A 12,600-nucleotide genomic window follows, 5' to 3' on the forward strand; every position below is an offset into this window, starting at 1 on the left:
AAGGGTGTGCCTGGGGGGTTCAGTCAGTTAAGCCTCTGCTTTTGGCTCAGGTCATAATCTCTGGGTCCTGGGATCTAGCCCCATGCCAGGCTCCCTGCTCAGCAGGGAGTCTGCTTCTCTCTCTCCCTCTGTCCCTGCTCGTGCTCACTCTAGATCAAATAAATAAAATCTTTAAAAATAAATATTTAAGTATTTTTATGGATAAAATTCAATTAGATGATCAAATCTATAATGTTTACTAAAAAAAAAAAAAAAAATCAGTCCTTTTATGATATTTCTAACATGTCACCTAAAAAAACCAGTTGCAAAAACATGTTTTCTCTCCTTTCTTCTACATTCCTAGCTTGGAATCCTAGAATTATAGTCCACTTCCTTTTAAGTAAATATAGAAAGAGAGCTGTCCAAAGTCATCAAGCGAGAAAATGGTGGTTATACTCTTTCCACACTAATTCACAGCTGGAGTTCCCCCTTTCCTTTTTAAATTCAAACAGGCCCAGTATTTTCATTCTCAAACTCACAATGTTTATTTTGCATGGATTTTTTTTTTTTCCAGACTACATTTAACCAAATTAAGTTACTTAGTCCCTTGAGGAAACTAAAAACTCAACTGTCCATTCTACCATCACGAACTCTGCATAGTGACGGCAGTAATACTCCGACATACTGATATCCTAGACACTAATGGGGTCTTTCTCTTTACAACCAATGCTGTGGATTCTCTCCCCAAATCCACAATCTCTATTAGCTTGCATAGGTTTCCTTCTGAAATTACAATTACCTCTAACTGCCCTTTTGTAATCAAACTTTAATTCATATTAAGCCTAGGATTTGAATCTGATCAAGTTAAATTTTCTGAAAACAGATATTATTAGGTTAGTACTTACAGCAGAGAAGGGCTCTGGTTTTTTCCCTTTATTAACTAACAAATAAACCATATTTTGTAACAGAGAGTGGCCCCCACAATGTTCCTTGGATCACATTGGATAACTAAGTCTCTATATAAAAAACAATTACAAAGCCAACGTACTTCAGGCAACAAAATGTACATTGAGTAAAATAAATAAATGTGGATTGTCCCTTGTTATCTGTTATAATACTATCTGACATCTACGTCTTGACTAGGACCTTTTAGCACACCAATAGACTACAGGCTCAAACTCATGAAATTCCACGGTTGAGTATTTGACCATGTGTCTCCCTAGATATTTCCTTTATCAATGAATAAATGGAAACAATTTCCTGTACTTTTGGAATTTGTCAAAACTCACAGAGTAAATCAGAGACAAATCCAGGAAAGGAGTCCACAACCAACATCTTTCAATTTCTTTTGTTCACAAAGTCAAGATGACTTTGATATAAATCATACAGAATTCATTTAGTATAGCTTCTCTGAATTGTATCTTTTGGAAAAAAACAAACAAACAAACAAACCTGCCTCTCCAGAGAAGAGTAAATTTAAAGAGGGGGTTAACATATAACTTCGGAAAATACCGCCTGCTCTGTCAATCTCTCCCATACTCTGTACTTCAGCATATTATAGTTCAGTCAGAAAAATACTGGAGTTAAAAAAAAAAACAAAACTATTAAATTTTATTTAACCAAGGGTTTTTTTTCCCCCCATTAAATGCTATCTTTTTCCTTACCGGCCATGACTCCAGTTACATTTCCCGGAGCACTAGTGTCTTGTGGAACAGTTTGGCAAACGCTGGTTTTATTGAAAAGTACATAGGCTTGAAAGACAAATGAACACAGGGTAACACTAAAGTAGCTCTCTGACTAATCTGGACCTCAGTTTTCCTAAAAATAAGAGTCTTAATATAGATCTGACAACAAATAATGCAAAATCAATCGCTCTAATACATTTTCCACTGCAACGGCAAATAACAAACTTTATTCATTAAGCCAAACAAACGTTTAGAGAATGTGCAACATTTTAGATTCTGCTGGAGCTCCTAGAGATGTTCCTTACATGAAGGAGCTCACAGTAGTAGAGGAGACACACACTCAGATAAACCACTACGGGAAGTGATTCAGCCTCTTCGCTGATTGTGCATAAAAAGGGTCAGGCTGACCAAACCTTATGGAGGAGTGGAACTGAACGATGATTGTCAGTTTGCTCCAGGGGTAAGGTGAAGGGCACCCCAAAGACACAGGACCCTATTTATTCTTTTTTTTTTTTTTTTTGGTAAAGATTTTATTTATTTGAGAGAGAGAGTGAAAGAGAGAGAGCGCACGCACAAGCAAGGGGAGAGGCAGGACAGGCAGAAGGAGAGGGAGAAGCAATGTGGAGGATGGTCCTGGGATCATGACCCAAGCAGAAGGCAGATGCTTAACCGACTGAGACACCCAGCTGTTCCTATCAGGACTCTATATTTAATTTCCATATTATGGACACAGGACATCAACATAAAAATTCACCATCAGCCTCCATACTTTAAAGTTCTATGCAAAATCTAAATTCATGGCCTCAAAAACCATCAAGAGTGAAAAATAATAGCCAATGTACTTGACGGAAATAAGAAAACAAGACATGAGATGCTGGTATGGAGTAAGATGCCCGCTAAATGTTGGTAGCTATTTTTCATAAGTTTAAGAGATATATAATCTACAGGGCTAAAAAAAAATAAAGTTGTACATATCTTTATGCATCTTCTTTAAGATTAATAGTCTCAACTCAAAAATGAAATCACTCACTTAAAACTATATACAAAAAATACAGAAAAAAAAATAGCCTAAGGCTTTTTTTCATGAAAAGGCATTGATGGGGGCGGGGGGTGGATATAGGGGACTAGAGGAATAAAATCAAAGGCCACAAATATAAAAGCAACTTAATCCATACAGCATTCGAGTTTGTTTGTTTTTTTTAATGAACCATCAGCTTATTTGTGTTTTTTTGTTCTTAAAACTGAACACAAATGCAGTTCACATAGCACATTTTTAAAACAGCTGATTTCCATCTTATAGCACAGGTGGGTATATTAGGGGAAAAGAAGGTGGGCTTCTGAGTTACACAGCTCTGGGTTTTCAACCATGCTGTAGCACCAACTAGATGTGTGGCCTTATGTAGGATTTTTTATGTTTTATGGGAAAAAATGTTTTATGGAATAAAAATGTCTTACGGAAAAAAATGAGAATAACAGTAGTTACTTCACAGAAGAACTGTAACAGTTAAAATAATCTGTGTTAAAGTGCCTTCCTCTTCCTTCAGCATTAAAATAAGTCATCATCTCCCCATTTCACTCCCAGTTTCCTTTTTTTTTTTTTTAAAGATTTTATTGTTTATTTATTTGAGAGAGAGAGAGCAAGTACACACACAGAAGCAGGGAGAGGAGCAGAGGGAGAGGGAAAGGCAGACTCCCCACTGAATATGGAGCCTGACATGGGGCCCAATCTCAGGACCCTGAGATCATGACCTGAGCTGAAATCAAGAGTTGGAGTCTTTTTTTAAAGATTTTATTTACTTGACAGACAGAAAGAGAGAACACAAGCAAGGGGAAATGGGGGAGGGAAGAAGCAAGCTCCCTGTAACAAGGGGGCTCTAACCCAGGACCCCAGGATCATGACCTGAGCCAAAGGCAGACGCTTAAGGATTGAGCCACCCGGGTGCCCTAAGAGTTGGAGTCTTAACGGACAGCCACCCAGGTGCCCCTTCCAGTTTGCCTCTCTGAATAACAAAGATAAATAAAAAGAGAAGCAAAGACAGTGACAAAAGATAAGGAAGAAGACGAACCAGTCTAGGTAAAGACCATCTCTTTGTCATACGTGAATGGGAACGCTGGAATTACCACTGGGAGCTTTCATAGACTAGTTTCCCAGGTCCCAGGCTTTCAGCTTTAGCATCTGAATGAGGAGGGAGGCCCAAGAATATGGCCTCCCTCCTCAGTTCTTTTGTTCCCTGGGTACTAATTCTGATGTAGCCAATTTCAGATCAGTCCTTAGTATAAGTTTCCTAAAGCAATAAACACACAAAGGCGGTGCTTAATAAATCTTTATTAAACAAACACATTGTGAGTGACTGACTGATGGAACCATCTATGGTATCATTTAAAGAGAGAAAAAAGAATCCAGGAATAATGCCCTGGGTGGGTGTGGAATACTGACAAGACTTTAGGCCTTCAGAGTCTAAAAGAGGAGGCCGACATGTAAACAAATAAATTAAAATAAAATTGTGATAAATATAATAAAAACGCAGTAAAAAGGAGAGGAGGATTAATGTGCTGTTCAAAAGCAGTTAATTTTAAGAACTCAGTACGTTACGTCACTTCGGTGTCAACTACAACAATAATGAAAACCCAAGAGATTATGAAGAAAAAAAAAAAGACCAAAATTTAAGGGGGACTATCAATTTGTTTTACATTTACAATGTCAGACTTTAAATGCTCCGTGGTCAGTACGATATTTTGTTTTTTAGTGACTCGAGAAATAGTACAAATAACCTCCAAAATGTGGAAAATACACCAACCAGGTTTACATGTTAATCTTCATATAAGACAACATTATTTCAGCTGTCCTTACTACTGTCACATTTCAGTATAACAAAGGAAACTGGACAGTCCTTTGGCTTTTATTATAACGGGATCTGATGCACACAAACATAGCTGCTCAGATAAGCATAACAGAGATGCTTCTAGAACTGCACATCAAACTTGTAAAATGTGGAGACACTTAATGAACTTCACTGAAACTGATGACTAAAAAGTTGCTGTCACTATCAGTTTAACTACTGTCAATGAAGACTTAAACTGTTAATGGGTTGGTTCGGACCTGCCATTAAATGATATTGGAAAGAGGCTCAACCCTTGAGGGTAAAATGTTGACTCTTGCTATCCACAAAGTCTACTTTCTTGTCTAAAAATAAATAAAAAGAGAATATATCGTCAACAGTTTCTCTCCCCAATACTATTGAACCAGGCAAGCTAGGTGTGATAAAGACACAGCTCCATTCCTTCTGGTTGCAAGGAGAGAAATGAAAATACTATTCAAAAATTTTTTTTAATTTACGATTTTATTTATTTATTTGAAAGAGAGAGATAGCAAGAGAGAACATGGGCTGGAGGTGGGTAGTGGGAGAAGCAGACACCCTGTTGACCAAGAAGCCTGATGTGGGGCTCGATCCCAGGACCCCAGGATCATGACCTGAGCGGAACATAGGCACTTAACTGACTGAGCCACGCAAGAGCCCCTAATATTCAAATTCTTGAAATAAGCCATGTATTCTCACCTTCTGAGGATTTACAGTGGTTCACCTGTAAGGATTTGCAAAAATGCACACTGGAGGGCCTGACCATCAGTGTTTCTGATTCCACAGGTCTGGGCGGGACTGAGAGTTTGCATTTCTAACAATTTCCCAGGGGATGAAATGGTACTGGGGCAGTGGTCACCCTGTGCGAACCACTTAAACCTTTTCTTTTCAGCCTTGAACAATCCTACCCGATCTGGCCACACCCACTGAAACTTTGCTCAGCAATGATCTCTTCTCTAAAGCCTTCCCTGAGACCCTATCTGTGCCTTCCTATCCTGCTTCTCCCTTCTTCTAATACAACAACAACAACAACAAAAACATTTTTCATAGCTCTTCTCCTTTACTGAGACTGAGTTCAGCATGGCTGTCTGGACAGAGACAGCATTACACACATTTTTACTGATTTCACTGCACATGACTGTGAAGACAGCAAGCTTTGGTATCAGACTGCCTGGGTCTGAGCCATGGCTCCACGGCTTCCGAAGCATGTGATGAGGGCCATGTTGCTTCAAGTCTCTGAACCTCAATTTCCCCCTCCAAAACAATAAAGATCTCGACAGGGCACACCACAAAGGGTTGCTTGTGCAAAGTAAAAATAGTGATGTGAAGTGGTTAGCACATCACCTGACACGTGGCAAATGCTTAACAAATGTGATTCACTGACAGTGTTATTAAGAAATACAGATTTCTGGAGCGCCTGGGTAGCTCGGTGGGTTAAAGCCTCTGCCTTCGGCTCGGATCATGATCCCAGGGTCCTGGGATCGAGCCCCGCATCGGGCTCTCTGCTAGGCAGGGAGTCTGCTTCCCTCTCACTCTCTGCCTGCCTCTCTGCCTACTTGCGATCTCTGTCAAATAAATAAATAAAATCTTAAAAAAAAAAAAAAAAAAGAAATACAGATTTCTAAGAAGAGAGGGATGATAAGTGGCTGCTGGAAAACCCTTCAAGAAAAGAGGATCTTTATAGCTTCCTTTTGCTCTTCCCGCATATCCCCCCCACCCTCTGCACACCCCTCTCTGTCTTCTCTGCACTGGGAATAGCTCTCTGGCTACAGACCCTCAACCCCTGAAAATGTCCGCCTGTGCGAAGTTCATTTCCACCGGTTTCTTGGTCAGGAGCACCACTGAGCTGTTGAGCCCACCACGGTCTGCAGTGGTGCTAAAACCACCAGCGACACTGGCTGATCAGAGCCTCAGCAGCTGGGCAGCTCCATGCCCCCTGACCTCACTCATCCCTAGACACAGCTTCCAAACCAGCGCCATTTCAAGGGACATCAACACCACAGCCAAGTTCATCAGGGCTGGGGCTGCCACGGTTGGGGATAGCTGCTCTGGGGCTGGAACTGGGGCTGAGTTTGGGAGCCTCATCACTGGTGATGCCAGCAACCCCTCTCTGAAGCAATGGTTCTTCTCCTACACCATTCTGGGCTTTGTCCTCCCAGGGGCCATGGGGCTCTTTTGCCTGATGGAGGCCTTTTTCATCCTCTTCACCATGTGCCAGAGCCATGTCCACTTCCCACAGATCTTCCTCCCATGTCTCATCTGCCCTGTACATTCCTTCTCCTGTATCTCCCTACACAGCCTGGGGAAGGTGGTCGGTTCCGGGTTTGACAGAGAGAAGACAATTACTGTGGTCATAAGAAGGTAAAAAAAGAGAGAGAAAGAGAGAGAGAGGATCTTTATAAAGTTTTGCTATGAGATGAATTATTAAAAGTGATTTTTTTTTTCCTTTTCAAGAACATTGGGAATAAAAGTCTTTATTACTTCACAGCTCTCCGGACTGGACTGGTGTGTGAAGACTGGGGCACAGGACTGCTCAGTGTCCCTGACTTTATTGTGCTGGAGTCAAGAGATGGGAGAGGAGCTGGGCGAACACTCAAGAAGGAAGCCTACAATGGCCAGGAGAAGGACCTTCAGCATGGTCACGAACACTCGCTCCACTCTGAGAATTATTTACCAAGATATGGCTAGAAGTGTGAGCTGTTTTACTTGGAGAGCAAAACAGTTTCATGACTAGATTTCTTAACTATCTGACCTACAGTAATAAATGTGGAGATGAGGAGGACTGGACTGCATATGGAAGAAATTATAAAGACAGATAGTAATAAACAGCAAAATAACAAGAACAGTAATGAAGAGTATTATGACAAAAATATGTAACGGAACAGGGCATTTCAACAATTTCAGCCTGTACACAGATTATTGCAAATGTCTGCCTGGAAGCGGAGATACCATTATTTAATTCCAAAAGAACTGGCATCCTTTGGTTTCTCAAGTACTCGGAGTGTAATATAAATGTCAAAACTTTCACCCAGGAACCAATGAACCATCTCCTGACAAAGAAAAACGGGCCTGGGAGCAGGGGGCTGTGTCTACTGAAATGTTAAAAATGACAGACAAGCTAAATTACGTTTGAAGGTTTTATTTTTCTAAAGCAGACAAATGACATTTTTACTAATACTGAAAGATAATTTACTTGTTTAAAAAAATACATTCAGGCCATGTTCTTCTAGTTCCAGAGCTTCCCATACCACTTATAACAGAGAATACTAATGACTAATAAAATTGGGCACCATTTCTTTTCTTATCCATCCCAAAGGAGCAATAATCATCACGATAGTGTCATTTCAAATGTAAAGTAAAATCTCTAATCCACAGGGACTCCAAGTGGAAAGCTGCAAGGTATTGTTTTACTGCTGCCACTTTTTTCATGACATATTTTCATCTTGTGGAAGACTTCGTTCTTGTTAACTAAAGGCTGTGTTGATCAAAGGAAAAATGCATGTAGATATATACACTGTATAATGCCTCTTCTATATACTGTGTGCCTACACAAAGAATTCTATTTGCAGCTGGCTTCCCCAAAAGCCCAGCTCTTTCAGAGTTAATCATGCTAATAAAATTTACTACCTTCTTCTTGGCTTTGGTGAAGATCCCTATAAAATTACACAATGACCTCAGGACATTTCTATTTGCATTAGGGGTGTCCCCATCATGATTCTAACTCCGAGTTCAATGGCATGTAAAGTGATGCTAAGTAGTTCTACTCTAGACGAACTATTTTAAGAGTGCTTCAAGGCAAATACGTCCTCTAAGCCTACTTTTAAAAATAAATTTTACATATGTCTGTACACACACACACCTTCCTAGATTCGTACACTAGATTGTTAAGATTTAATATAAAAATTTGTATCAAATAACTACCCTTATCCAATAGGGTTTTTTTTTTTTTTAAGTCACATTTCCTGGCAACTGATTAATAACCAGGCAAGCTAAAATAATGAACAACCGTTTTGAATTTACTTTAAGGCCAGACTGAAGAATTTAACTAGCTTGGAGAAAACTTAGTACTTGTATTAATAATCATGTCATTAGGTGGGGAATAAAGGTGTTAAGAGACACTAGAGAGGGGTAACTATCATCACAGAAATTTAGAATCAAAATACATGAAACAATAAGGATACCAGAGAAAGCCAAACATTAAACTTAGTACCCTTAACTTAGTACCAAATATTACACTTAGTACCAATGCTTTGTCCACAGATTTATCAAAACTGTGGTAGCCCTGTCAAGTCTCAGTTTGTGCTAGCTGGTGAGAGGGAAATCACACTCTACTGACTGGACATAGCTGGGCTAAGAGAAGACCAAGTAATTGCCGCCATCACTGCCCCACCTACTCCACATATGGTCCCTGTTGATGGGGTCAGCCCAGAGACCTTGTTCTACAGCATGACTACATCCTACCAAGCTGTAGCTAAGTAGACCAAGGGTAGGCGTCCTACCCAATGGTAGCCAACTGAAAGGCTGGCTAGAAGCCAAGATCATATTCTTACTCCTAGAAAGCCAAAAATTAAAATGAGGTAATAAAGAAAAAAGCAAATGAAACATCATGATTTGTAAGTCCAATTTTTAAAAGAACCCAAACCATGAGGAGATAAAACTGTAAGGTGGGCAAAGCAAGCATGAAACTTGGCGGAGTCATTTGCTAGAAGGTGAATATTTGTGGGCCATTTATCATTCACATTATTTTCTCCTGCTCAGCTTTGTAATGTTTACTACCATTCCTGTGATTCTCTTGCATTTCTTCATAACTCCCAAGTACATCACGTACTTGTGATAATCTTGTACTTTCGATAATCTGAATGAGTCTCTATTTGCAGTCATCTGAATGAGTCTCTATCTGCAAAGAAAAGATCCAACTAAAAGAGTGACCAAAAGTTTTGCCAAGGAATTTGAAAATCAAGTTAAATCTCCAAGTATGCTGTTATCTTCATAACCCATTTTTCTCCATTTGACCAAACTGCCATAAGAGAGAAGAATAAAAATGGCCGTAATGGCCTCATAACCACCATTCTTAACAATTCAATAATCAGAAACTACTTCATTTCCCACTTGTGTTTCTCTGGTCTCTCCTCTCCACCCCATATACCCTTACAAGGACTTCATTTATGGTTGACAAATCACAGCAACTCACAGGTGTTTGAGAAATGAAAAAAAAAAACCTTCATCTTCAACAAAACGGAGCATGGTATTTGTTATTATAGATATTCAGAAGAGCAGAAGACTTTTAAGAATATACAGATTTTTCAGTGGTATTATTAATGATATAAAAGTTCTAATTCTACCTTGTTCATTATCAAACAACATATCCCATTCATAAACAATTCCCAGACCTCAGCCGTAAGGTTCTGTATCTATTTTACTTCTTCCTCTCCTTGACTCTTTATCAAGACTGTCTAAACCTTTTTTTTCTTGACAGCATCTTATTCTTTTATTTTAATTAATTAATTAATTGATTTATTTGTCAGAGAGAGAGAGAGAACGAGAGAGAGAACGAGAGAGAGAGCGAGTGCGCACAAGCAGGCAGAGCAGCAGGCAGAGACAGAGAGAGAAGCAGGCTCCCTGCTGAGCAAGGAGCCCAATGTGGGACTTGATCTCAGAACCCTGGGATCATGACCTGAGCTGAAGGCAGTGGCCTAACTGACTGAGCCACCCAGGCATCCCTTATTCTTTTATGTTTTTGATGCAGATTATATTTTTTAAATGTTTGAAACATACCTATTTTTATAATCTGTTTAACTAGTAATTCCATTTCTAAAATTACTGAGAACAAATTCAACTGTGTTTTGTTTCTGCCTGATTCTAGTTCATGGTTACATATCCCCTGTGTATTTCTGTAATTTCAGGTTGTGAACTCATGTTTTAGGCAGTTTTATCCATGGGAAGAACCAAGGCCTAAATTTATGGCATATTCTTCTAGAGAAGAGCTGTTGGCTTTGCCAAGACAGATTTCCTTGTCATCTCTCTATGCTGATAAGTGGTTGTTTTTTTTTTTCTTTTTTACTATTTTAGTAAAGTTACAACCCTTCAAAAAGTCTATGCTTCATAGGGTGGTTTTAATTCTAAAATCCTCTCTTGAACAGGCCCCAGGTCCTGTCTCCAGTAGTGATGCAGCTGTTAAAACTCAAACCTCTTGCTTACTGGGACTGACAAATGCCCCCAAGCAGCTGTGGTATCAGCATCAGCTTATTGCTCTGGTTTTTAGTTTTCTCTTTATTTTCATCCCCAGGAGACCTCTTACTAACAAGGTCAGCAATACATTTAAAAGGAAGTTTATTACATTACAGCCTGTATTTCTAACTGATTTGTACTGGGAAATTTTCCAGACATTTTAGCTCAACCTTGCCAGAAATCAAAGTCCCTTCCTTTTATTTTTATGTGGTCATTTCTAATATTTTTTTCTTCCCCATTTCCTTTAACCTAGGACCCACACATGTCTTATATCATGCAAAATCGTTCCTACTTCATCAAACCCGATCATTAAAAAGGTGAGGTAATTTGGCATTGCTCAAATTACCAATTCTTCAAGTTGAAAATCAAATATTAAAATGGTAATTTTGTACTAAAATTCTTTCTTTCTTTAAGTCTACCAAGTTTGTACTAGCACAGTTAAACCATTACTTTTTCATCTTTTGCAAAGTTACAAAACTGCATTGAAACCCAAAGAATACAATTTTCTGGCATTCTAAGTACATTTGAAATTAATTAATTTTAATTCAGTAAATTATCATGAAGGATTAATGTTTTATCTTTCATTTGTAAAACACTATGTCATAGCTTACATGCAGTCCTGACAAAGGCAGAAGAATGATATGACATCTAGGAGCATCTTTTCTGAGCTATGAGCAGACTCACATAGGTTTGTCTGTGTGCTAAGCAGCATCCGTTAGTCCAAGTTAGTTAAAGCATAGGTGTCTCAGCTAATTGGATAAACCGCATGTGTAATACTGGCAGAATAATACATTTTTAAAATAGCAAATGTGATTTTGTGACTTTCTAAAATGATCCAGGACAGCTTGCTAAATGCATATAAAGTAACCTGGGAGCACATGGTGATCATTTGCTTAATATGCCACATTTTAATAATAATTTTTAAAAAGGTGGGTCAAATTTCTGTTTTCTAGGGATTTTATTTTATATCCTTATATTCTGGATATGTAGATGTATAGGTAAGATATTCACTAGCTTTTCATATATATATATATCTATATATATATATACATATATATATATATATATATTTAAAATTTTATTTATCCATTTGACAGAGATCACAAGCAGACAGAGAGGCAGGTAGAGAGAGAGAGAGGAAGAGAAGCAGGCCTCCCGCTGAGCAGAGAGCCTGATGCGGGGCTCAATCCCAGGACCCTGGGATCACGACTCGAGCTGAAAGCAGAGGCTTTAACCCACTGAGCCACTCAGGCGCCCCTAGCTTTTCATATTTTGGTGTTAATATATATCACCCGTTTTTTTCCCCCCATATGAGTGATGTGTCATAAAAGTGACAGTTATTTTAACAAACCTGGCAAGATTGCTTTTCTTGATTCAAGAATGCCTAAAAATCTCATGAGTGCTCCCAAAACTCGATAAGAGAGACAGTGTGTGGTGCAGAGACCATAAAGCTGTATGAGAGGCAGGGCTTTGAAATGAGGATTCTACTGCAAATTATTCTAACCTTCTACAATATTTAATGATCAGTGAAAGAATAATTATCACCATGTGGTTTTGTTCGATTCAAAAGCTACAGATATTAGCTTTAATGGCTAAGATGAGCAAATTATAAACCATTCATTCTTGTATTGCCAGCCTTTTGACAGCTTAATATATATGTTAGACCCTGAGCCCCTGAGACATGAGGCGACACTGCATATGAAATTGGCACACTGTGAGTTAAATTAACAAGTCAGACAAAGAATAAGACCAACCAAGGAGTGCCATCTTTGAAAGTAGGCCTGTTGACCTGAAAGAATGAGAAACAACACTCATAGTGATTTTACTCCTTCTAATGTGTCTGATAACAC

At 38.9% G+C, this 12,600-nt stretch overlaps 1 protein-coding gene and 1 pseudogene across 1 annotated transcript in view; one reads left to right on the forward strand and one right to left on the reverse strand.

Moving 5' to 3' along the window:
• The window catches only part of LOC111151981 (exocyst complex component 4), a 722,606-nt gene that overhangs the window by 332,410 nt on the left and 377,596 nt on the right, over nucleotides 1–12,600 (reverse strand). The gene's annotated exons all lie outside the window — the stretch shown is intronic.
• On the forward strand, nucleotides 6,258–6,887 carry LOC111151870 (annotated as a pseudogene).

Source organism: Enhydra lutris, unplaced genomic scaffold (genome assembly GCF_002288905.1).
Source record: "Enhydra lutris kenyoni isolate GAN:26980312 unplaced genomic scaffold, ASM228890v2 scaffoldscaffold27, whole genome shotgun sequence".
Taxonomy (NCBI): Eukaryota; Metazoa; Chordata; class Mammalia; order Carnivora; family Mustelidae; genus Enhydra; species Enhydra lutris.